The sequence below is a fragment of the Hypomesus nipponensis genome, chromosome 12, assembly GCF_054491055.1.
Source record: "Hypomesus nipponensis isolate SF chromosome 12, ASM5449105v1, whole genome shotgun sequence".
Classification (NCBI taxonomy): domain Eukaryota; kingdom Metazoa; phylum Chordata; class Actinopteri; order Osmeriformes; family Osmeridae; genus Hypomesus; species Hypomesus nipponensis.
In genome coordinates, this window is record NC_140372.1 from 2,155,157 (window position 1) to 2,181,165 (window position 26,009).

The 26,009-nt window shown below is 49.2% G+C and overlaps 1 long non-coding RNA gene across 1 annotated transcript; it reads right to left on the minus strand.

Annotated features, from left to right (window-relative positions):
- Window positions 1–11,612: 11,612 nt before the first annotated feature.
- LOC146260634 (uncharacterized) lies at window positions 11,613–11,969 on the minus strand. The gene is made up of 2 exons (XR_014724734.1): window positions 11,858–11,969; window positions 11,613–11,773 (listed from the first exon to the last, which is right to left on the minus strand). It is a non-coding gene; the product is annotated as an uncharacterized LOC146260634 (long non-coding RNA).
- Window positions 11,970–26,009: the final 14,040 nt, after the last annotated feature.

A 26,009-nucleotide genomic window follows, 5' to 3' on the forward strand; every position in this document is an offset into this window, starting at 1 on the left:
GATTACAAATTCCCTTTCGTTGGCTTTGTGAAAATGTTGATGACTGCTTTCTTTGTCTCTTCTGGAAAACAATAATAACACAACAACAACAACGGAGAAAGACTTTGTGCTCTTTGAAGCATTTTGAGCCCAACCACTGTTCCGCAGCACCATGACAACGACGAGACGGTCAGGAAACAACAACAAAGACAACGGCCGGCAGAGCGAGTTAAAAGGCGCAGACAACGACGAGGAACTTTCCTCCTTTAAACACAAGTTGAAACAGGCGACGTGCTGTCATTTCAACAAAGACTGTTCTGACTGAGGCGATCAAAATCATGACAACCCTGCTGGAATTTAAGAATTGTATCTGATTTACAATATCAGAACATCTTAACAGCTTTAATTGGGTATTTATTTCGAGTCCTACATTTGGATTTACACTTTTTTAAATGTATAATTCCAACCATTACATGTCTGAAATGCAGTTTGAGGTGAGGGACCTCAGCTATGAAAATACTTCAATGTGACATTTAGAAATGTGTTTTCCCGCATTTGTTTGTTAATGTGCATCAAGCAATTTAGGTCTTCATTACATTGGAAGAATGCTGTCTGACTAAACACCATCGGAAAGAATGCATTGACCCTGTTTAGTTTTTTTTACTGGGAAAACAAATAGACATCTAGGTTAAATAGCAGGGCACAGTTAAATGCTCCAGATCAAGGAAACTGAGCATGTCTTCTCTTGGCAGTCGAGGAAGAAATTGAGATATATTCCGAGGAGTGGTGAGAGGGGGGGTGAGAGGGGTGGTGAGAGGGGGGGTGAGAGGAGTGGTGAGAGGGGTGGTGAGAGGGGGGGTGAGAGGGGTGGTGAGAGGGGGGGTGAGGGGAGGGGTGAGAGGGGGGGTGAGAGGGGGGGTGAGAGGGGTGGTGAGAGGGGGGGTGAGAGGGGTGGTGAGAGGGGGGGTGAGAGGGGGGGTGAGAGGGGGGGTGAGAAGGGGGGTGAGAGGGGTGGTGAGAGGGGGGGTGAGAGGAGGGGTGAGAGGGGTGGTGAGAGGGGTGAGAGGAGTAGTGAGAGGAATAGTGAGAGGGGTGGTGAGAGGGGGGGTGAGAGGGGGGGTGAGAGGGGTGGTGAGAGGAGGGGTGAGAGGGGTGGTGAGAGGGGTGAGAGGAGTAGTGAGAGGAGTAGTGAGAGGGGGGGTGAGAGGGGGGGTGAGAGGAGTGGTGAGAGGGGTGGTGAGAGGAGGGGTGAGAGGGGTGTGGCATTGAGCAACCAGCACACGTGAGCCTGGCATCATCTGTGGTGTCATCTCTGCCGTCCGTCAGGAGGTCTGTTGCGCCGCGCGCACGGCGGAGGCTCTCTGAGGAGTCAGATCGACTGGCTCTGCTAGAAACACCCATGATGCTTTGCGCTGCTGGTGTGATCCTCAGCTGGCTAAATGACCTCTATCTACCTGCTCCTCTCTAAACACACACACACACACACACACACACACACACACACACACACACAGGAAGCCCCCCAGTCCACGCTCTGTTCCACTGGCTCTCAGACCAGGCAGTAAAACAGGGTGTCTGAGAGGTGGACTGATCTACTCAGGCCTCATCGGTATTCCCTCCCCGGACCAGTCCAGCGGGTCGCCGTGACGACACGTTCTCCGCGGTGTCGTGGAGAGGGCCGCTCTGTAGGTTGTCCCGGGTTAACGGGGGGCGAGGTGGTATTGATATACCCCATACGCCCGGATCCATATCTGTAGACCACCTCCACTTTGTTTACCTGTGTGTCTTGTAATTAAAATAGATTTCTGCAAGGCGGCCTAATCCTTTAAGAAACAACATTGATTGGGTTACCAGCAGAGGAGAGTCGCCATGTTGAACCAGTGTTTTTAACTCTTACTATCTGTTCTCCCTCTCCCTCCCTCCCTCCCTCCCTCCCTCCCTCCCTCCCTCCCTCCCTCCCTCCCTCCCTCCCTCCCTCCCTCCCTCCCTCCCTCCCTCCCTCCCTCCCTCCCTCCCTCCCTCCCTCTCTCCCTCTCTCCCTCTCTCCCTCTCTCTCTCTCTCTCTCTCTCTCTCTCTCTCTCTCTCTCTCTCTCTCTCTCTCCATGTGACAACGTACAGGTTGTTTCGAGGATGCTTTCCTTGGAGAGCCACCGATTTGAGAAACTTTGAAAAGTCCTCGACATGAAGGACGTCATTCGGCGGGGAGGGTGGGAAGGGATGGAGGGGGTGGGGGGGAGAGGGGGGGGGGAGAGGGGGGGGAGAGGGACTGCTGAGGGTTTAGTCAGGAGAGCGGCCAGGCAGATAATAGCGCTTCAGCCTCTCACCTCAACTAAAACTGTCTGTCTGCGTAAATAAAATGAGATAATTATTGAGTGAACGAGCGAGACACACCACTATACGCCGACGACGCACTCCTCCGCTGGCAAGGTTGTAAATCACGACAAACACGGTGCTTTCGGACATTAAGTGCTCACTAAGCACAGTAGATGCATCATATTTCAAGAGCAGGCGTTGTGTGGGTGAGGAGGTAGAGAACATGGAGTGTAATGGTTATCCATTATCTTATACGGCGTGGCGATGATCATTTTCAAGTGACTCATTTCTGGAAGTACCTATCTATCCTGTGCTTGGAGAGACTTTGATGGCTGAATCCAAAACAACTATTCAGGGGTCGTTACTGCGACAGCGGTAAGAGTCTCTGTGGAGGGAAATGCTCCCTCATTATTCTAATGCTCCTCTCTGAGGATATCCACACAACGTGAACAAGCACAACAAAAACGCTGGCGTAGGAGGTTGCACTTACAGTTGGAGTAAGAGGAGAAACAGTAACAAATTCACAAATCTCATTCCACAAATAGCACTTCAGAGCTTTTAATGTCAGGTACCAAAATATTGATCTGGGGAATCGAATTGCAGTTAAAACTTATATCCTTTTTTGCGGACATTTTTGCGGAAATATCAGTATACGCACGAACGACCACATGCAACACACACACTAAAAACCCACTCCCACACAGACAGTCTTGTCCCCTCTCCATGGCACAGCGCTAGTTAGGAAGGGATGCAGGCTTTAGTAAAGGGCTGGATGAATGGACACCATCTTGATTCCATCTCCAGTCATTAGAAACACCAGCAGATGACCAATGATGCATCACCATGTTTGTTGTTACTAGCATGTACGTGTGTAACTGTGAGTGTGTGTGTGTGTGACTCATGACTTGCATGCAGACAGCCAGCCCAGGCGTGACTATCAAAGTGACTTCATCTGTGAAATAGTTTGTGTGTGTGTGTGTGTGTGTGAGAATACTGTCTAAAACAGCGGTCATGTTGTGAAATGGAAGAGTTCCCTGTCAATGGGTTAGCTAGCGCTAACTATAGCTTGCTAAAGGATGACAAGAGCAGAGAGACAAAACCAGCCATGCTAGCAGAGAGAGAGAGCCAGCCGTGCTAGCAGAGAGAGAGCCAGCCGTGCTAGCAGAGAGAGAGCCAGCCGTGCTAGCAGAGAGAGAGCCAGCCATGCTAGCAGAGAGAGAGCCAGCCATGCTAGCAGAGAGAGCCAGCCGTGCTAGCAGAGAGAGAGCCAGCCATGCTAGCAGAGAGAGAGCCAGCCGTGCTAGCAGAGAGAGAGCCAGCCGTGCTAGCAGAGAGAGAGCCAGCCATGCTAGCAGAGAGAGCCAGCCGTGCTAGCAGAAAGAACCAGCCATGCTAGCAGAGAGAGCCAGCCATGCTAGCAGAGAGAGCAGGCCGTGCTAGCAGAGAGAGAGCCAGCCTTGCTAGCAGAGAGAGAGCCAGCCGTGCTAGCAGAGAGAGAGCCAGCCGTGCTAGCAGAGAGAGAGCCAGCCATGCTAGCAGAGAGAGCCAGCCGTGCTAGCAGAGAGAGAGCCAGCCATGCTAGCAGAGAGAGCCAGCCGTGCTAGCAGAGAGAGAGCCAGCCGTGCTAGCAGAGAGAGAGCCAGCCGTGCTAGCAGAGAGAGAGCCAGCCATGCTAGCAGAGAGAGAGACAGCCGTGCTAGTAGAGAGAGAGCCAGCCATGCTAACTAGTCTGAGATGGGCTTCAACAGCTATCTTCCAAACAGGAGTTGGCAGAGATAAGAAGTGCTGACAAAACTCCTACCCATACCTCTGTAAACACACAGGATCATCCACTCAGGATCATCCACTCAGGATCATCCACTCAGGATCATCCACTCAGGATCATCCACTCAGGATCATCCACTCAGGATCATCCACACCCTCCTAACCACGATGAAAGGACCTGAAACCTGGTCCTTCAACCCAACCAGCACATTTCTACTGTTTAGGAAACACGTTTGTCGTGTGCACATGTGTGTGTGTGTTTGTGTGTGCACATGTGTGTGTGTGTTTGTGTGTGCACATGTGTGTGTGTGTTTGTGTGTGCACATGCAGGGGATGTGGTGACCCAGGGTGCCAGAAAATGATCATCTGAAAATTCAAAAGCTACTGCAAAGAAAAGTGCTGAAAAAACGAATGCATATATTAACATGTAGACTATTTCTAAGATCAATTACACTTGGACACATATCTCTGCTGTGACTACAGTCTAGATTTCATTATGCTGGAATTCACACAGGTTGTCTAAACACTCAAACAGTGAATCAATACGTCGATCGATCTGTGGTATTGAGTCTGAGCTGGATGTGTCACGGGGGCAAGAGATTCTCACTACAGCTCCCAAGCTCTAGGAGACTTAAACAGACAGGGACAGGCCTATACACACACACACACACACACACACACACACACAGGGACGCGCACACACACACTGCTGGAGTCAGAGTTAGATCAGTTTGTCTCTGTGAGGACATCCAGTAAGTTTGTGGTGCTGAATACCAAGCTAGTGTATCATCAGCTTCTTACACTCAACTGACGCAGTCGATTCTGCTGAATTATTCATAACGACGGGGAGTGGACAGGGAGACGGCCTCTGCAGGTTCTGACCGAGCGCTCGTTTCTGAAGAGACCAAACTTTTATCAGAAGCAGCAAGTGTTTGGTCCTGTGGAGAGAGGCATTCAGTGCTCATCTGAGAACATACACCGACAGCCTGTCATTCTCTAAACAAACACAGAAAACATAATCCTGTCCTTCCAATCAACGCTGTGTGTTTGTGTCGGGGGCGGAAATCTGATATTACATAGAAGTTTTCTCAAGAGCTGTTCCTGGAGGGGAAACACCAAAAGTTCTGCTGTGACACATCGCCTACATTAAACTTAAAAAACGCTTATTATGTGTTTATAATCAGCACAAGTGCCTTCATGGCATATTATTAATATCAAAATTACTTTATAGTGATGTTTACAGTGATATATCAGGGGGGGGGGGGACCGGGCCATGTGCAGTGTGTGTTACAGTCTGCTGGGAGAGATGACTCCTCTGCTCTGGGCTGAGTGAGAAAACAACTCTCTCAAGTTTCGTAACCTCATAGTTGTGGATGAAACACGTAAAGTACAACATTCGCACACAGTCTCCATCCCTCGTCGCCATCATCTGAGCCAGAAGCGGTTTCACTGTATGTGAAAAAAAAAAAACACACATACACACCAAAAACGGTCTGCAGAGCAAATCAGACGGTACAACAAAATATCTGGGTAGATGACAAAACGTCTAGCTCCTTGATGTGGTCTCTCTGAGGAGAGATGCGCTAGGTTGCTGTGGGCTGGCGGCAGCTGGAGAGAGCGGGAGAGAGAGCATGTTTAATGTGGTCATAAGGGAGGATCATCTTTCAGGGAACAGTAATAATGAGCAATCAATAATATCCCTAATAGACTTAGAGAGAGAGGCTGACAGCAGACGCTGTCCAGTTAACAGCCTGGGCCTGCTCTCGTATGACTGAGGTGACACACACACACACACACACTCTTTCTCACACACACCGAATGCACACAGTCACACACACACACATGTAAGTGCGCATGCGAGCAGGCATGCACAAACATACACTAAATGCAGGCCTGTGCAAACACACACACGACTCAGGTGATATCAACCAGAAGTGTGTCACCATATATTGATTTTTCTATGTAATCACATTCACTTGTACAGTTATCTACACCAGAGCTGCACACTGGAGTCTTCCTAGCATCACAGCTATCCTATAAGATGAATACACACCATGATAGAAACACACGTGATACACAGCCACACACATTGTTTGAAACAAGTGCATTAGTGCAAAAATTGGAAAGAGAAAAGTCTAGCACTTTTAAATAACATATTTTGTGAGTGTGTTTGTACATGTGAGTGTGTGTGTGTGTGTGCGCGTGTGTAAAAGGTGTGGTTGACCCAACCCTAGTTTAGCTCCATCCTCCTGCTCTACTTCTCTGAGTCACTAACCCTGAGAGCAGCATGTTCTCTCTCTCTCTCTCTCTCTCTCTCTCTCTCTCTCTCTCTCTCTCTCTCTCTCTCTCTCTCTCTCTCTCTCTCTCTCTCTCTCTCTCTCTCTCTCTCTCTCTCTCTCTCTCTCTCTCTCTCTCTCTCTCTCTCTCTCTCTCTCTCTCTCTCTCTCTCTCTCTCTCTCTCTCTCTCTCTCTCTCTCTCTCTCTCTCTCTCTCTCTCTCTCTCTCTCTCTCTCTCTCTCTCTCTCTCTCTGCCTCTCTGCCTCTCTGCCTCTCTGCCTCTCTGCCTCTCTGCCTCTCTGCCTTTATCTCTCTCACATACACACACACTCTTACAAATGCTTGCCACCCTACCTCATACACACCACACAACCACTTTCCTCAAAGCAATATCCCCTCAAGAACTCATCCACAGAGAACGGCCAAGTACTGGTGGAGGAAGAGAGGGTGAATGGAGGGGAGAGAGAGAGAGGCGGGAGGGGAGAGGGGGAGAAGAAAAAACAACGACTGATATTCTAGAGATTATGCGTTCAGCATCTAAAAGAACAAACTACATTTGCCTCTGCACCTCTTCTCCCTGCCTCTCCACCATGTTAGCCTAATGGGGTGGACAGGCCGCCAATTGATTCCTTAACCAATAGACCTGTCCCCTTGCAAATTCTGATGATATACCCCACTGGTTCACAGCACACACAGCCAGCTGTGTGCACGCAGGTGTGCACGCATGTGTGTGTGTGGGGTGTGTGTGTGAAAGTGTAGGAAGGTGTGTGTGTTTGTGTTCAGAGTTCAGGAAGCACCCCAGACGTTTTCAAACCGATTCCACCGATCTCTCTCGACAAATCACGCCACAAATCACACTTCCTGGTTGGACATGCCCTGTTACCAGTCACATGACACGCGCGGTCTGGCCCCTGACGTCTGTCCACATCGAGTGAGGCTCCTCTGAGGCCCGGGGCCAGGGCCTCTCAGAGGGGGGAGGAGCCACGACAGTCCCTTCATCTACACACAAACTGTAGTGGCTGGATAAAGCAAAGCTCCTGTTGTGGATGACAGAGGTTTGTCTGAGAGGCTGGAGGCTCTCTCGCCCTACTTCCAGACGCTTCGAGAGTCAAAAATTGTTTTGTCACAAAGAGCTGGACTAGGTTTGACATGAGTACTTGACATTGTTGACAGACTAAAGACAGTTACATGTAAAAAGCTGATCACCGCGGTTAATGATTTGTTATAAAATACATTTTGTTCTTGATTAGTGAACAAGGCTGTTGCATGACTTTCATTAGACAGGAGATTGAGGAGCTTTTAGAATCTAGAAACAAAAGCTGTCGACTGTATTGTCTCCATCTAATAGTGATGAAGCTGAATAACTGAACACACACACACAAACACTCATTCACAAAAAAACACACATACAGAGAGAAAGCGAGATGGACCAGTCCATCACACAGATAAGAGATGATTTTAAAAATCTCCTATTCACCATTTTCTATAGTCCTTCCTATGTTTAATTCACACTGCTATAATCTGTGGTGGGATTGGGGAAGAAAAAAAAACTGAATATAGCTTTACGGGAAGACAGGATTTAATCCCATTACAGAACAGAGGGAGGGAATGCAGTGGGCTTACACAGGCAGACACAGCTAAAGCTTTTACACAGACACACATCAAACATGCAGGAGTCGACTGGGCGGAACCAAAGGCCAACATCGGCCTACAAAACACAGCAGTCAGAAGCACCTGAATGTACATCAAATATGAGTCCTTCCCAGAGTTCTCTATGCTGCAGCCTCGCCAGCTCACGCTACTAATGAATGAGAAAGCACTGGTGGGTGAGTGTCTCTAATTCTCCTTCACAGGTATCACATTGCGCCCCCAGCCAGATCAATACCATTTGCCAGCTAGCAGGAGGCCTGGAATCTATAAAAACGCTTTTATTGAGTAATTAAACACCCATTACTGTCCCGGGTAGCCAAACAATAAATTTGATCAGCCTTTCAGACGCAGATTCCAGCCGTGATTAACACTCCGTGCATGTGTGACCGAGTCTGGGGATGACATGATAATGTGCGCGCAGACCTCGCTCGCTAACAGACCTCACTCGCTAACAGACCTCACTCGCTAACTGCAGACAGGGAGACACTGTAGAGGGACATAGACGTCAGTGAACTAACGCTCTCATTGCCATTTGTTTTGTGTGTGTTGCAGAAACTTCTGGTGGAAACTCCTTTTTTTTCAGCTGTTTGCAGCCAGTGACGTTAGGACAAACATTTAGCATGACGTAAATTGAGCTATAGCTAAGAAGGAGAATAATTGTGCTGCGAAAGATTATTAATAAAATATTATTAAACATCATAAATGCACAATAAAACAGCTGAACCGCCATATTTGAAGATAAATGCAACAGCAGTCTGACCGGATGATCATTTTTCAACTTTTCTAGAGTCCCTGTCTGTCAGCTATATTTTTCAGTTACAATCCCAGCCTTGTGGGACCCTTTAGTGTTGTTGAGCCAACAATAAGGCATCTGGGGTAATTCTCCTTAAATATGAAAGGCCCATTCACTCAGTTCAATAGTCTCAGTTGGCAATGCCCTCCCCCTCTCCCTCCACCCCCCCCACCTCCGTCCCAGTCCGACAGTATTCTGCATCCCCCTCTTGGCAGCTTCCCCGAATCAAACAAAAGAGGAACTTGAGTCTGTCACTGGCGGCCTCAAAAGAGCTTAAAGCTGCAGCGAGATGTGAGTTCTTGGTGAAAAGCAAACCGATTTGAGGACAATGGCTGAATCATACAGAGTGCTTTATGAGTTTTGGTGGACACAATGCAGCTCCTTTATCCAAAGCACACATTAGTAACCATGTCATCGGGACCTCCCAGGGCTCTCATTGGCTGAGGACTCGGTGGCTAAAAGGATAAATGCATGTCGCCGGGCGTGGGGTAAAGGATGGACAAGTTTGGCTGTTCAACAGTGGGAGGAGGTAGTGGGATATTCACACACACCATATACACACACACACCACACACACATCCCGCAGAATGTTTTTACTAAACCAACCCAAGATGACGGTCTTGATGCAAACAAGTATGATTTTCTGTTGCTAATCACAACACACAGACAAAGGTACATCTACTAGCAACAGAGTCAGCCTACTTGACCTGAAACACAACCAACCACCGACAATCAGACACCCACTCAAAAGTCAATACCATGCGAGAGTCTCCTTTATGGATAATGCATGGAAGCAGGGCGGTGAGTGGAGAACCTCATTATTCAGTCCATGCCATCATTAGCACAGTCTCCTCTATGTGTCCATCCACCTGGCCAAACCTGGCAACCGACACCTCACCACCACACATAGCGTATCCCTCCGCCCCAGCGCCAGGAGAAAAAACAGACCCTGCAGCAGCCAAGCCATACACACACATTCAGATTTGTAAAGATTTTTTTTAAATCAGAGATAAATAGATATCAAAGACTCTAGGGATGCGGCTAACACAAACTAGCACCGCCCTCTCTCTCTCTCTCTCTCTCTCTCTCTCTCTCTCTCTCTCTGTCTCTCTCTGTCTCTCTCTCTCTGTCTCTCTCTCTCTCTCTCTCTCTGTCTCTCCCTCACTCTCTTTTTTCTGTCTTTCTCTCACACTTACTCTCCCTCCCCCCTCTCCCTCTCTCTCCTCCCCTCCCTCCCTCCCTCTCTCTCTCTCCCCCCTCTCCTCCCCTCCCTCTCTCTCCCCCCTCTCCCTCTCTCTCCTCCCCTCCCCCCCTCTCTCTCCCCCTCTCCTCCCCTCCCTCTCTCTCCTCCCCTCCCTCCCTCTCTCTCTCTCCCCCATCTCCTCCCCTCCCTCTCTCTCCTCCCTCCCTCCCTCTCTCTCTCTCCCCCCTCTCCTCCCCTCCCTCTCTCTCCTCCCCTCCCTCTCTCTCCTCCCCTCTCTCCCTCTCAGCAGGGTGGTCTACTCTACTTTCCTGCAGCTCAGGTTGACTATACACACACTTCCAGAACCCTCTGTGTCTCCTGTCTGTCCCTGTGTCCCTGTGTCTCTGTGTCCCTGTGTCTCTGTGTCCCTGTGTCCCTGTGTCCCTGTGTCTCTGTGTCTCTGTGTCCCTGTGTCCCTGTGTCCCTGTGTCCCTGTGTCTCTGTGTCCCTGTGTCTCTGTGTCCCTGTGTCTCTGTGTCTCTGTGTCTCTGTGTCCCTGTGTCCCTGTGTCTCTGTGTCCGTGTGTTGCTGACGGCCACAGGCTGCCCAGCCAACAGCACGCCCAGCCACTCAAGGTCCTTTGTGTCCATCCCCTGGCAGCCTGCCAAGGTGTCACACACACACGCGTGCACACACACACACACACACTGGGGCAAGTAGACGCACACTTAAACGCGTGTGTACCACACACAGACACACACACTTTCTCTTGCCAAATTAACATACACACACACACACACAGGCTCCAACACACATAGTTTCTCTCTTACACGCACACACACACACACACACACACACACACACGTGCAGGTTTGCAGTCCTGGATAAAGGAATATGCTGAACAGTGACTTACTGGACTGGAGATGCTCTCCTGCTCCAGATGGCAGAACTCCCTGCCTCTGTGCCCTGCCTCTCTGCCCTGCCTCTCTCTCCACCAGCCCTGCCTCTCTGCCCTGCCTCTGTCTCCACCAGCCCTGCCTCTCTGCCCTGCCTCTCTCTCCACCAGCCCTGCCTCTCTGCCCTGCCTCTCTCTCCACCAGCCCTGCCTCCCCTGCCTCTCTCCTCAATCCTCAGCTACACATGCTCTCTGATCACACTGCCAGACTAACACATGAAAGACAGCCTCTCTCTCCACCAACGTCTTTAAACAGGCAGTCTTCCTTCAAGCGCTTTCCTCATCGCCAGACAAGTGAACATCGGCCACTATGCATATCAATGTGCAATTTAACTTAAGACTTTCACGGCAATAACTTAATTAAATCGGCGAGGCCCTGTATGAAAACACAATGTACAGGATAATCTGAGGCTGGTGTCTGCTGGGGTCTAATGAAGCAGGCTGTGCAGACAGGAAGTTAGCTTAAATCAAGTCTTTAGCATATTTAACTTTTCCCCCGTTGAGTCAGTCAACTGTTAAAATATGTGAGAGCGAAGTGAAGGAGCATCAGAGACAGGAGGATACAGGGTGAAATCTATCCGTTAAAAATTCCAAATGGGCAACTCATTGCTTAGAAAAAGAAAGCTTTGATTTGATTAAGGTGCATGACGTAAAAAGAGGAACTTCAAACTGTTCAAGGACTCCAAAATCCACAGGGCGAAGTTAATACTTTTAATTCGAATTTTGACATTTGAGTGATCAGAGTTGAATGTCCTCTTTAGACTGTGGGGAGGGGGGGGGGACGATCCAATCTGAGGTTAAATGGCTGCTCTGTTGAACCAATCTCAAATCAGAAGTTTGGTTGCTGTATCTTCCAGACTGCAGAAAGAATAAGCTCAGTATCAGGCCTCTGGTGCAGAGACTATGGTCACATCGTTTTCCGACTTGAATGTGTGCACTCACTTTAGGCACTTCTATCCAAAGCACAATACGGGTGGGATTTGAACCTGTGACCTCTCGGTTTACAGTCCCTGAGCTCCAGCCATCGTATCACGTACCTGAGCCCTCTCGGCTGAAGCACACCACAAACACATGGCAAACACTGTCATCATAACATAGCACAAACAGATCAACCCAGGCAGCATGTCAACTAAACCGCTTCTGAACAAAGACAAACTAACATGTGTTTTAGAGAAGGCCAGGCTGATTTCTGAGTCAGGGGAGGAGGAGGAGGAAGAGGAGAGAGGGACAGAAAGGAAGGAGGGTACAGGATGTCAAGGATTTCAGGAGTGGCGCTCGTTCGTCTCCCGTCTCGCGGTAACCGTCACGACGGGCCGTTCGCTGTTCCTGCGCCTCAAACATAGATCAGTGAGAGAGAGTTGTCAGTAGACACACCACGAGACTAGCCAGTCTGCTGCCACAAACACTTTGGCTGTCTAGGAGAGAGGGAGGACAGGGGGAGTGGAGACAGAGGGAGGGGGATGAGAGAGAGAAGAGAGAGAGAGATGGATCGCTCTGGGATAGCTAAGAAGGAGATAGATAGGTATGGAAAGAAAGAGGAGAGGGCAACAAAATGAGTAAGACAGAGAGAGAGAGAGAGACTCAGAGAGAGAGAGAGAGACTCAGAGAAAGAGACACTCAGAGAGAGACTAAGAGCGAGAGCGAGAGAGACTCAGAGAGAGAGAGACTCAGAGAGAGATGTGTTCTATTTGTCCGTCTCCCTGGGGGTCCAGCTCCTCTTTGCTAACAAAGATCACCAAAGACAACACTTAACATATTTGCTAAAAGATGCCAACCCTGCCTGGATGTCCTTTGAAGAAGTCTCCGTCAGAAGATCCAGTCAGGAGGAATCCAGAAACACGGTCACAAGAGGCTGACAACTGTCTCTTGTCCTGTACGTCAGAATCCTCATCCTTACATCCCCACGACACAAGTCCCATGGGCTCACAGGAAGCACCAGTGAGTGATTGGAGGAGAGAGAAAGCAGCATCTTTAATGGTAAACATTACAGACTGATAGAAACTGTCGGGCTAATTTCTTTCTATCGTCCCCAAGGGAGAGGCTGAGCCAGGCCGCGATGCTTCCTCGCTTCGTTTAAGCGTTTCAGGAAAAGCCTGTGCCTGGATAAATAAAATGAAGGGTCTGGAGGCTGCATTAGGCTCTGTGTTTCAGAAGACAATCCCCTTCAACTGCCTCCTATTCTTGTCTTTGTTAAGTCTTTGAGCGTCTATTAGACTCTTTCAGATAAAGATGTAAACTGATACGTTATGAGCGTAATGAAGGGACTCATCACTCCTGTCAGTTCTAGTCTGTGGCGTGGAGGAGATGTGAAGCAGAGAGCCAGAGGACTGTAGTGTGAACCTGTGAGATTCTAATGTGTCTCTGCTTTATCTACACACACACACACACACACACACACACAGGTACACACACACTGGTACACACACACACACACACACACTGGTACACACACACAAACATAAAACACCCACATGCCCATAAAGCATCCATACAGTATCCCCACGTAGAAACACTAAAGCACAAACAGACACTCAGAAATATAATGTAGACAGCTAGAGAAAACACACACACATTTCACACACTCCGTATTACACACGCTGCACACATGCAAAAACTCACACAAACACACAGTTCTCATGCATCCACAGCAGAAGCTGTTGCATTGTAGTCTCACTGGCTTCTGTGAGTCTAACTGCACATGGAATCCAGGTCCACTGGGCCCAAAATAACCACCTCTGCTCCTCAGCTATGAACATCAACCTGTTATTTACCAACAGCCCAAACAAAACGCAAGGAAAACAGCAAAGCTGCAGCAGTGTATTCAACGCTTGGACAGTTTAGTTTGATGCAGCATCGAACAACATATCTTGCACCTAGAAGAAGTACTAAAATGACATGTTTGGCTTTGCTGTCTGGGAGACGTGTGTGAATCCTTGATGACCTGTCAGGAGCCCAGGTCCTGGGTGGGTATCATTCAGATCACACCCCTCATGTATAAGTCATGCTCCCTCAACAACGAGCTCATGCTACACATCCATCACTAAAACGACACACAAAGAGATGTTTTAGGAGGAAAAACAAAGTGATCGTCATGAGTCCAGATTTAACCTGATTTTAGAATTTGGATCTACATACAGGTGAGCACCAAGAATCTGTTCTTGTGCGTATTCACGTTTGAAGTATTGAATCTGAATGATTGCAAATACTATATTCATGGCTTGTTGTGTACGTGTTCTGTGAGACAAGGTCTCAAGACCAAGCATGCAGTGACATTAGGTGATGTCAGTCCATGTGTTATTGACCACACATCTCGCGAAGGGAAAAATATATATCTATAGGGAAGGGGAAGGCTTGTATGTGTGTATAAGATTCATTATGTTCACACAGAATGTGTGTGCGAGAGAGAAAGAAAGAGATATCTTTAGTTGTGTTGAAACCCTATGAGTATTTAATCTTTCTTCAAATGTGAATAATTTTGAAGCAAAATATGTCACACTATGAATGCAATAAAAACCAGCCAACATCAAGTCAGCAAATATACAGTTAATAAAACAATTGTAAATTATTTGCCACTAAACACAAATACAAACCATTATTTTTGAAGGTTTCATTTCAAACGGTTTCTCAACCACAATAAATGTATCTACTGTGTTTACTGCATACATGCTGGTTAATGTTGATGTCGATTGACTGTTGCAAAGAAAAAGTGTTTTGATTCTGCAATTATATTCCTGATCTCAACGTCAGTTTCGTCTCTCATACATTTCATACAAATTAGCGGCTGTGTTGTGGTGGTTGTAAGTTTGCCAGATAACAATTAGCCTATAGGCTACTGATCTTAAGTATTCAATTGAATATATTTTTTTAATTATATATAACACCAGCACGATTAATTCAGCTATTTCCGACGAATCCCTTTTGTCATGGCTTAAATCACAACCAAAACAACATGTTTACACTGAGACCAGTCAGTTCTTATCCAATCAATCATTTTCTAAATTGACATTAGACACATATCGTTGTATGTCTCTACTAATACCGTAGCCGCGATAGAATACATTTATTACAAAAAAGGTGTAAAAATTACCTTAATTTGCCTACTAATTGTAAGTTTCCTTACGTTCACGGTTCCATATAGAAGATTCTGCAGTATGGTTTCTTTTATTTACCACACCCATTACAATTAAATGCAACCATATATCAAAAATTCGGCCCATGAAGCTATAAAATATAAATGATAGATTAAGTCAAAGTAAACGTATAGAACAACATTCTAAGATTAATTCAACCAACACAAACTCACAACACAAACATGCATAATTGTACCCCGAGAGCATATGTGTTGTTGAAAAAATTGCATATTTCACACATTACAAAAAATCACAAGCGCACAACATCCGATAATCAAGTAAAATGTTTTTAGAAATGTTGGAAGCACGTACCATAAGCTCCGCTGCTGCTGCTGATCATGTCTCGCTGTGGATAACGGGGAAAGAGAGGAGAGAGCATTGAAACAGGAATGCGAAAGAGTGGGATTTCCCTGGCTTGTTTAAGACTTCCTCTCTATTCTCTTGTGTTTCAGCCGGCTGATATGCGAGGCCCGTCAGGTAGGCTACTCAATACTCAATACTCATCTAACCTACATGCATATCATTAGGAAAGTGAGCCCGAGCGCTGCTGAATGGCGCTACGGAGGGAGGGGGGAGGAGGGGGGCGACACACAGATAACCATGCTTCGCCCGCTTGCAGCCGACTATCGCGCGCTGGGTGTAATCTCGTTACGCTATCTGAAGTGGTACGGTATGAGAGCTCTAGGAGAACTAAACGCCCGTGCTCTGATCCCGTCCAATCCCCAGGTTTTGGTTCAAGTCTAGCCCACTCCCGAGCGTGCTTTCAAAATAGACGGTGTGTCACCAGAACTGTGACATTGTAACCGCTCATCCTAAACATGCATCCCAGACTTGTTGTTACCCCAACAAGCACAATTCATACGTTAAAAGTGTTGTGAAACAATTTGATTATCAGCCCCACACGTGAAATTAAATGGAGACATTGACCAGTGAGGCGTTTTTGACGGACACTGGTCTATGGCCATTCCGTTCAATTCAACCCAAAGCGCAAACGGTCCAACACGCTTCTTCTATCGTGTCCTCCCGATCACGTTCAATTAGCGAAACTTATTTTCAAACAGGAATGTTTACATTCACATTATCGTAACGTATGAATGCCCTTTGCGAGGTGGTGGTTGATCCGACAGACCGTTGCCAGTTCCGTCCGTAGCCTCCTACGGCTGGTCTAGACTACTTTAACTGCGGACATAGCAGAATCCGTCCTATGTAAGCCTTACCTGTGTATGCTACAGGTCCCCTCCGGGTTAAAGGAACATCGATCCCAAGTGTTCACTGATTGTGGGTGATTGGGTTAAGCGCGGCTGTGTGCGGTTTGAAAGCATTCCAAGTTTGCGCAGGAAACACTGACCACAGCCACTGCCATGTTGGAATTTCAAAACCTAAAACAGCTGCTTCAGAGACTGACCATTACGTCTCACACTGCGCATGCGTTTGTCAGCAAGCAACCCCAAAATTCAAAGTCCCGCGTAAAACGTATCAAATTAGGTTTATTATCTTCTCCTACCAAAATAAGACAAGTAGCTGTAAATCCTTCTCTCTGTGTTGAAAACATCCCTAGAATTTACTGTCATTTGGAACTCCTTATCCAGTAAAACTTTCATGTAAATAATTTTGACAGCAGTCATTAAAATTCTTAATAGGCTTCCAAATAAAAACGGGAATGTGGCGTATATGAACCACGAGCGTTTTAACTCCCTCCCTCACCCCCTACCCCCTCTCTCTCTCTCTCTCTCTCTCTCTCTCTCTCTCTCTCTCTCTCTCTCTCTTTCTCTCTCTCTCTTTCTCTGTGCATGGACTCTCATGCACCCTATATGCACTCTGCGCCTTGCAAAGCACGTGCACGCACGCACACACACACACACACATTCATTGTGCTGGCAGTGGGGGAGTATCGTCCAATGATAATTATAGCACCAATGTCGAATTAGCAATTGGAGTCCTAATTAGAATGGCAACGTCCCAGTTAGCACGTTATCAAAGCCTCAGCAGGGAAAACAGGTTTAAACAAGACATCAAAGACGTAACAGCTGTCAGTTTAAGTTCACTGTCTCAAATAGCGCGCAACCGACATTTCTCAATCTAGGGGCAGTTTGGTTTATTTAATTTATGCATTTAATTAATAACTATATTTGTGATAAGTAATTTTGGCCTACGATTTTGATTGCAGATATGAACACATGCAAACACACACGCACACACACATACACATACACACACACACACGTTCACTCCATCTCTGCCATCTCGTTTTTTTGTGGTCCCTCTGCATGTGTGTGTGTGTATATGTGTGTGGGTGCATTCTGCTACCACAGGTTAAACTGTTTCCAGCCACAGTTGAGAAGCCGGGTGACTTAACAAGGCTCCCCTCTCCCTGGAGGTCTAGATCCCACCCCATACCTCCCCTCTCCCTGGAGGTCTAGATCCCACCCCATACCTCCCCTCTCCCTGGAGGTCTAGATCCCACCCCATACCTCTCCTCACCCCTCTCAAACTAGGGCCCCCAAAAATAGCAGTTCCACCAGCCATCACCAGTCGATCTGAGGATGTACGTTACACAATATCTCTGTCCCAGTGGCCTCATTCCCTGCTCACGGCGCTCTGCCAGCCCGCTGCCCGCCGCCCGCCCGCCGAGGACCATCTCTCCGTGTCTCCGTGTCCCTGGAGCACGTTTAACCCTGGAGGACTCCTCCACACCACCGCCCAGCCCCCGCCACCAGAGACCCTCCAGCCCTCTGCCTCTCTCTCGGCTGGGCCCGGTGTTTACCTCGGCCTCCACGGGGCTCCAGGGGCACGAGGAGGCAGGGACCCTGGGGGATTCACCTGTTAGCTCCCCTCTTCTGAGCCTGGGTCTATCTCCAGAGGATGTAGGAGATGGTTTAGCATCTCACAGGGTCTGGGCTTTCCGGCTTGACTGACTGGTTCAGTTTTTCCCAAAGAGTTCTCGGATGCTTTTGTGGAGCTGCTGCTGCGTGTGTGGAAAGTGATGTCACTGGTAAACAGGAAGGAGGGAGTGTGGTGTGGAGGGGGTGGAGGAGGATGGGGGTGTGGGGAGGGGGTGGAGGAGGATGGGGGCGTGGGGAGGGGGTGGAGGAGGATGGGGGTGTGTGGAGGGGGTGGAGGAGGATGGGGGTGTGGGGTGTGGAGGGGGTGGAGGAGGATGGGGGTGTGGGGAGGGGGTGGAGGAGGATGGGGGCGTGGGGAGGGGGTGGAGGAGGATGGGGGCGTGTGGAGGGGGTGGAGGAGGATGGGGGTGTGGGGAGGGGGTGGAGGAGGATGGGGGCGTGGGGAGGGGGTGGAGGAGGATGGGGGTGTGTGGAGGGGGTGGAGGAGGATGGGGGTGTGGGGTGTGGAGGGGGTGGAGGAGGATGGGGGTGTGGGGAGGGGGTGGAGGAGGATGGGGGCGTGGTGTGTGGAGGGGTTGGAGGAGGATGGGGGCGTGGGGAGGGGGTGGAGGAGGATGGGGGTGTGGGGTGTGGAGGGGGTGGAGGAGGATGGGGGCGTGGGGAGGGGGTGGAGGAGGATGGGGGCGTGGGGAGGGGGTGGAGGAGGATGGGGGTGTGTGGAGGGGGTGGAGGAGGATGGGGGTGTGTGGAGGGGTTGGAGGAGGATGGGGGCGTGGGGAGGGGGTGGAGGAGGATGGGGGTGTGTGGAGGGGGTGGAGGAGGATGGGGGTGTGGGGAGGGGGTGGAGGAGGATGGGGGCGTGGGGAGGGGGTGGAGGAGGATGGGGGTGTGTGGAGGGGGTGGAGGAGGATGGGGGTGTGGGGTGTGGAGGGGGTGGAGGAGGATGGGGGTGTGGGGTGTGGAGGGGGTGGAGGAGGATGGGGGCGTGGGGAGGGGGTGGAGGAGGATGGGGGTGTGTGGAGGGGGTGGAGGAGGATGGGGGTGTGGGGTGTGGAGGGGGTGGAGGAGGATGGGGGCGTGGGGAGGGGGTGGAGGAGGATGGGGGCGTGGGGAGGGGGTGGAGGAGGATGGGGGTGTGTGGAGGGGGTGGAGGAGGATGGGGGTGTGTGGAGGGGTTGGAGGAGGATGGGGGTGTGGTGTGTGGAGGGGGTGGAGGAGGATGGGGGCGTGTGGAGGGGGTGGAGGAGGATGGGGGTGTGTGGAGGGGTTGGAGGAGGATGGGGGTGTGGGGTGTGGAGGGGGTGGAGGAGGATGGGGGCGTGGGGAGGGGGTGGAGGAGGATGGGGGCGTGGGGAGGGGGTGGAGGAGGATGGGGGTGTGTGGAGGGGGTGGAGGAGGATGGGGGTGTGTGGAGGGGTTGGAGGAGGATGGGGGCGTGGGGAGGGGGTGGAGGAGGATGGGGGTGTGTGGAGGGGGTGGAGGAGGATGGGGGTGTGGGGAGGGGGTGGAGGAGGATGGGGGCGTGGGGAGGGGGTGGAGGAGGATGGGGGTGTGTGGAGGGGGTGGAGGAGGATGGGGGTGTGGGGTGTGGAGGGGGTGGAGGAGGATGGGGGTGTGGGGTGTGGAGGGGGTGGAGGAGGATGGGGGCGTGGGGAGGGGGTGGAGGAGGATGGGGGTGTGTGGAGGGGGTGGAGGAGGATGGGGGTGTGGGGTGTGGAGGGGGTGGAGGAGGATGGGGGCGTGGGGAGGGGGTGGAGGAGGATGGGGGCGTGGGGAGGGGGTGGAGGAGGATGGGGGTGTGTGGAGGGGGTGGAGGAGGATGGGGGTGTGTGGAGGGGTTGGAGGAGGATGGGGGTGTGGTGTGTGGAGGGGTTGGAGGAGGATGGGGGTGTGGGGAGGGGGTGGAGGAGGATGGGGGTGTGTGGAGGGGTTGGAGGAGGATGGGGGTGTGGTGTGTGGAGGGGTTGGAGGAGGATGGGGGCGTGGGGAGGGGGTGGAGGAGGATGGGGGTGTGGGGAGGGGGTGGAGGAGGATGGGGGTGTGTGGAGGGGTTGGAGGAGGATGGGGGTGTGGTGTGTGGAGGGGTTGGAGGAGGATGGGGGCGTGGGGAGGGGGGGTCACCTGTCCTACGGTGGGAGCAGCTATGTGGCGGAAGAATCCAGCTGCTCTGGAATTTGGAGGTCGTCTGGTGTTGTCAGCACACACACACACACACACACACATGCACACACACACACACGCACACACACACACGCACGCACACACACACACACACAGACTCTGCACCAGGGTCTTTGTCCTTGCAGCAGCTTGCAGGACGCGTGCAGACAGCTCCACTCAGCTCGGTCTCTTCACATCTTCATCTCCTCGCAGACCGCCAGCCTCGTTTGGTGAATCCTTCTTTCTGTCTTGTTTTGCATTCATTAGAGGCAGAATAAGCTGTAAATATATTCAACATATATTTTTTATGTTCATGACCAATAGCCTCATTTGTAGAATCTTAATTTACTACTTATTTTAATACTTTGAAATAATAAAAAAGGAGCAATTACAGTAAGTATAAATATATTGAACAGGTATTTTTTGTCATCCATAAATATAATGCAATATCACTCATATTCAAATAACAGTATTGGTGGGTTAAAACATGAACAATTATTTCTAACACCCAAAAAGTCAGATCATGATGCCTAGCAGCATTTGCATATATTTGCACCCCACTTGTTGAGGTAATACTTATTTCACACTAACTTTGTTTTATTTTGCATCTGGGATGTTACATTTTCAGTTGTGGGATTCAGCACAACCCATTACAGTAACAAATCAATACATTCCATCCAGTTGTTCAGTGTTTTGCTCTGGGATCCATGACTAATTGATGAGTATTAATGAGAACTTGTGTTCTTAAGTTCGTCGTAATTTAACATATTGCCCAAAATGCTGTGTAGGCTTGTGTGTGTGTGTGTGTGTGGGCTGCACATGGACAAGGCAGATTATTTGCATCTAATTTGCAGATCTAATAAAAGAGGACTCTTGAGCTTGACTGAAAATTCAACGACGCTTGAAATCTTTCGTTGTTCTGTTTGTGATTTTAGGCTGATGAGCTCTTCTGGAAAAATTAATTTAGTAATTTGATAAATTCCTTTATACATTTAATTCCAAGTACAGGATAGTAATAAATGTCTCTGAGTGATGTGTGTGTTTAGAGGAGTTAGTGACTACCTTGTGCTCTTTCAGCCCACATAGCTGTGATTTAGCAGCCACATTAATCTAAATAGATTTAAAGTCATTAACTATTTCAGAGCTAATGGTGTGCGGCTGCCACTAATGAGCTTTGACTCTTAATTGAATAGGGTTAGGAAATATAAGCCCACTGACGCACACCAACACCCTCTCACACACACCCACCGACACAGTTTTCTTGCCTTTCTGTTTGAGGTTAGGGAGAGGGTCTGTGATCACGTGACAGGGTAGATTACAACCTCAGGGTCTCAGAATGGGGTTTGATCTCTTTAGAACAATAACAATAAACACAAACACAGGAAACAAAAACATTGACTTGTTTTTTTTTTACAAGAGACTGAAAAACAATGTGAGATGTTTTCTTATTGACAGTATTACAATAATTTGATAAATCATAACAATGAATCTGAAAGGACATTGTTTGATTTGATAAAGCAAAGCGCTTATTACAATCTATCTGTGAGAGACTTTATCATCTGTCAAACAGATCAAATCTTTAAAATGTGCTAATATATTCCACACTAACAGATAAACGAGTAAAAAAGAATAAAAACGATGACATCCTTGTCTTGATGTTAGTATTCAAGTCGCATAAATTATTTGGTTTTACAATTTATAAATAATTACAAACATTTAACCTACAATATCTATTGACACACACGTCAAACACAATTTCGATATAGCTGCTGCACATAATACAAATTAAAAAAAGATTCTGAAAGATCTGCAACATTTACATCATGGATCCCTTGGCAATAAAATCTCCAGTGTGTGGAACGCAGATAGGAGATAAAGACAAGCGCTCTATCAAGGACTGTGATGAGACACACACAAAGCCAGGGAGAACAGGGAGCGATGATGGGAAAAACAACGTTCTCCAAACGTTCAGTCCTGAGGGAGGAAATAAAGAGAGGGAGAGAGAGAGAGAGAGAGAGAGAGAGAGAGAGGAGAGGGAGAGGGAGAGGGAGAGGGAGAGGGAGAGGGAGAGGGAGAGAAGGAGAGAAGGAGAGAAGGAGAGGGAGAGGGAGGGAAGGAGGGAGGGAGAGGGAGGGAGGGAGAGGGAGAGGGAGAGGGAGAGGGAGAGGGAGAGGGAGAGGGAGAGGGAGAGGGAGAGGGAGAGGGAGAGGGAGAGGGAGAGGGAGAGGGAGAGGGAGAGAGGGAGAGGGAGAGGAAGAGAGGGAGAGGGAGAGGGAGAGGGAGAGGGAGAGGGAGAGGGAGAGGGAGAGGGAGAGGGAGAGGGAGAGGGAGAGGGAGAGAGAGAGAGGGAGAGGGAGAGGGAGAGAAACCCAGTCACCGTTTGATGGTTTACAGGAGAGGAAGTAATGAGAGGAGGAGAGGGAAGGAGAGAGGGGCTTCTCCTCCTGGTGTGCGCTGTGGTTATGGTCCCCCTCTCACGCCCTGATGGGACAAGCCTTAGATTGAACAGAACCCATTGAGCATAAGCTACTAAATCTGGTCGTAAAGGCAATGTGATTTACTGTAACTCCACTGGGCCCAGGGCGACACGGCGAGCGATCCGCTTACACACACATGCACATGCACACACACAGGCACATACACTCAAACCTCAAACACACACTGAGTGTGCCACACACACACACACACACACAGAGACAGTTACGCACACACACACACACACACACACACACACACGGTCACCTCGCCTCTGTCTGGTGCATGGGCCACACACACACACACACACACGGTCACCTCGCCTCTGTCTGGTGCATGGGCCACACACACACACACACACACACACACACACACGGTCACCTCGCCTCTGTCTGGTGCATGGGCCACACACACACACACACACACACACACACACACACACACACACACACACACACACACACACACACACACACGGTCACCTCGCCTCTGTCTGGTGCATGGGCCACACACACTCTTACACCCACTCATGCAGCGCAGCACCAGTGACTTTGACAAATAACCAGGAAGTCCCTGTGTTGGTTTCAAAACTCCAAGTTGTTCAGTTGCAGTTCTGCATTTGTCCTGCTTTAATGGCCGTGGAAGTGGCTTTGGAGGTAATCTGTCAGTGATTGATGAGGTTCTGGACAAATCCCTTCAGAGCGCACTGCTAGGCTGGGGCCTAGCCACCACTGGGAGCACAGCCTGGAAGAATGGCTGTATTAGGTGTGTGGAGGTGTGTGTTTCAGGGATTCAGGTGAGTGTGTGTTGGTGTGTGTGTGTTTCGGGGATTCAGGCATGTGTGTGAGTGTCTGACATTCAGGGATTCAGCTCTGTCAGTGAGTGTGCATGTCTGGGTTTCAGGTTCTGTGTGTGTGTGTGTGTCCCACTAGATGAGATGATGCTGGTGTGTGCTCTCTAAGAGGGGATGTGTGTGTGTGTGTGTCCCACTAGATGAGATGTTGCTGGTGTGTGCTCTCTAAGAGGGGATGTGTGTGTGTGTGTGTGTGTCCCACTAGATGAGATGTTGCTGGTGTGTGTGTGCTCTCTAAGAGGGGATGTGTGTTTGTCATGATTCACCATCACACATCTATACAACCAGTCATAGAAAAACAACCACTGAATATTCAATAGACACACTTCAATGGTAAGTATTTAATTTGTCTCAAATGTGAGTAACAAATTCAAGGAATTCAATCAGCGCTCACCCGTAACGGCCGTCGTTCTGAACTGAGATAATACCTTCATCTTATCTGCCTCTACACCTCTACACGTTCAGGTACCATCTCCAAGCTAACTCTCATCACCATGGTGATAAGCACGTGTAAGTCTGTGAGTATGTGTGTGTGTTTGAGAGGGGGGGGTTGCAGAGAGAGGAATGAGCGAGTGAGAGAGAGAAAGAGGGTGGGAGAATGAGAGAAGGAGAGAGAGGGGTGTGGGAGGGAGGGGTGTGGGTGTGTGTGTGTGTGCGGGCAGTACACCATCTCCCTCAGGTGTACTCTTCCTGCTCAGGAGTGCTTCACTTGGATGGACCAATCAGATATCTGAAGCCTAATGAAGTATGCTGTTCAACCGGCCTGAAACAAGCTCACAACATTACAGTCCTCTGAGACACCTGTGGGTGGAGCAGAGCTCTAGTCACACAGCAAATTCTGAAAACAGAAGACACAACTGGTCAACTTGATTTAGATAGTTAATACTGGGGACGTTTATTGAAACAGGGTACACATTTGGCTTATATATTTATGTAATTACCCTACTAGATATTTATGTCTGGTTTTAACTACTGTCAGTAGCAACCCCAAAAAAGCAGGAGGCCTATACTGTATTTACAAAAATAATCAAGAAGCTGTATAAACACTTCACACATTCACAGTGTTATGTTCCTGTTGAGACCATCTAAAATACGGCAGGAAAATCAAATCCTCCCAGAAGTCGACCACTCCAAGTGCACCATCCAATCGATTTCTGAAATGACTTCAGAATTTCAACGCTCGTCCATATAAAAAGACAAGATTACGGAGGGTGGGCAACAACAAAGAAAGTATTCACAGGTAAGAAAGACTTCTGCAAAACCGTTCAAATGACCAATGGGTTTTCTATCCAAGAAGCCAGTTCTTCCTGAATACCAGGAGGATAATGACATTTGCTGCTTAGACGCCCAGGTGGTTCAGTCTTTGATGACGACAGTTTGAACCTGTAACACCTAACAACGTGTCACAAACGATAGCTAATATGGGACCGCACGTTGCCAGTGTGGGCTTATTGTACAACGACAATTCTGTCAAAAGGCCGTTCTCATTGAGTGTTTCATTTTAGCTGTGCTGCACAGTCTTTATATATTTTTGGAAAGCAAATGTTTCGCATCACAGGAAATACACAAAAAAGCTTGGAAGAGCGTACAATCGCTTTAGATTTGTTGTTCAAAGGTGGCTATTCTCGCCTGTCCTGGTATTTCTTGGGACGATTTGCTTCATGTACCTACAGCAGACAGTAGCTACAGAAAAATTGCATCATTATTGGAGTCCACAACCTCGGTCGTCTGTTGCTTCATTTTATTTATTTAGCAGACGGTTTTATCAAAATCACCGTATAAATAGTGCATATAGAAGTAGGCTACAGCACGAGAGCAAGGATCTGAAGTGTGCTTCTGTGCTTCAGTATTTCTGTGGTCAGAATCAGGGAAGTATACACCACCTGAACATGAAATGAACAACGTGTGTGAAGTGTCCTGAACCTGAGTTGAACACAGGCCTCGTTAGTCATCCTGGGTCTCCATCAGTGTCCTCAGAGACACGGTGATCACAGCCTGGGTCCTGGGTGGAAGAGCACGTGGCTGTGTTGACGGGGAGCGCACGGCTCGGTCCAGGCTGGAGGGTGGAGGCTGGAGGCTGGAGGCTGGAGGCTGGAGGGTGGAGGGTGGAGGGTGGAGGGTGGAGGGTGGAGGGTGGAGGGTGGAGGGTGGAGGGTGGAGGGTGGAGGCTGGAGGCTGGAGGCTGTGTGTTTGACAGATGGACAGACAGTCCTCCAGTCCTGTCTGGTGTCATGTGACACCGTCAGGAAGCAGGCCCCTCCCCCTCATCAGGGTGGGGTGTGTGTCATGTGACGCTGTCAGGAAGCAGCAGTAAACACCGCTACAGGATCCTGGCTAGGGGCTACACATTAAGGCCAGAGAGAGAGAGAGAGAGAGGGGAGTAAGAGAGGAGGAGGTGAGAGCAATCGGAATAAGATATACTCTCCATCCTGTTTTTCAGTCTATAACGTACAGTGGCAACACGTTCTCCCCCCCCCCCCCCCCCCCCCCCCGCAGTACAAACTAGCATGACCCCTCCCTCACGTAAACAAAAGTGTTTGACATTAGTAAGTGAAACAGATATACGCAGTTAGTTTTAGAAAATCCGATGGTCCGGTTTTGGTCATGGTCCATCACATCCTCTGAAAAGGTCC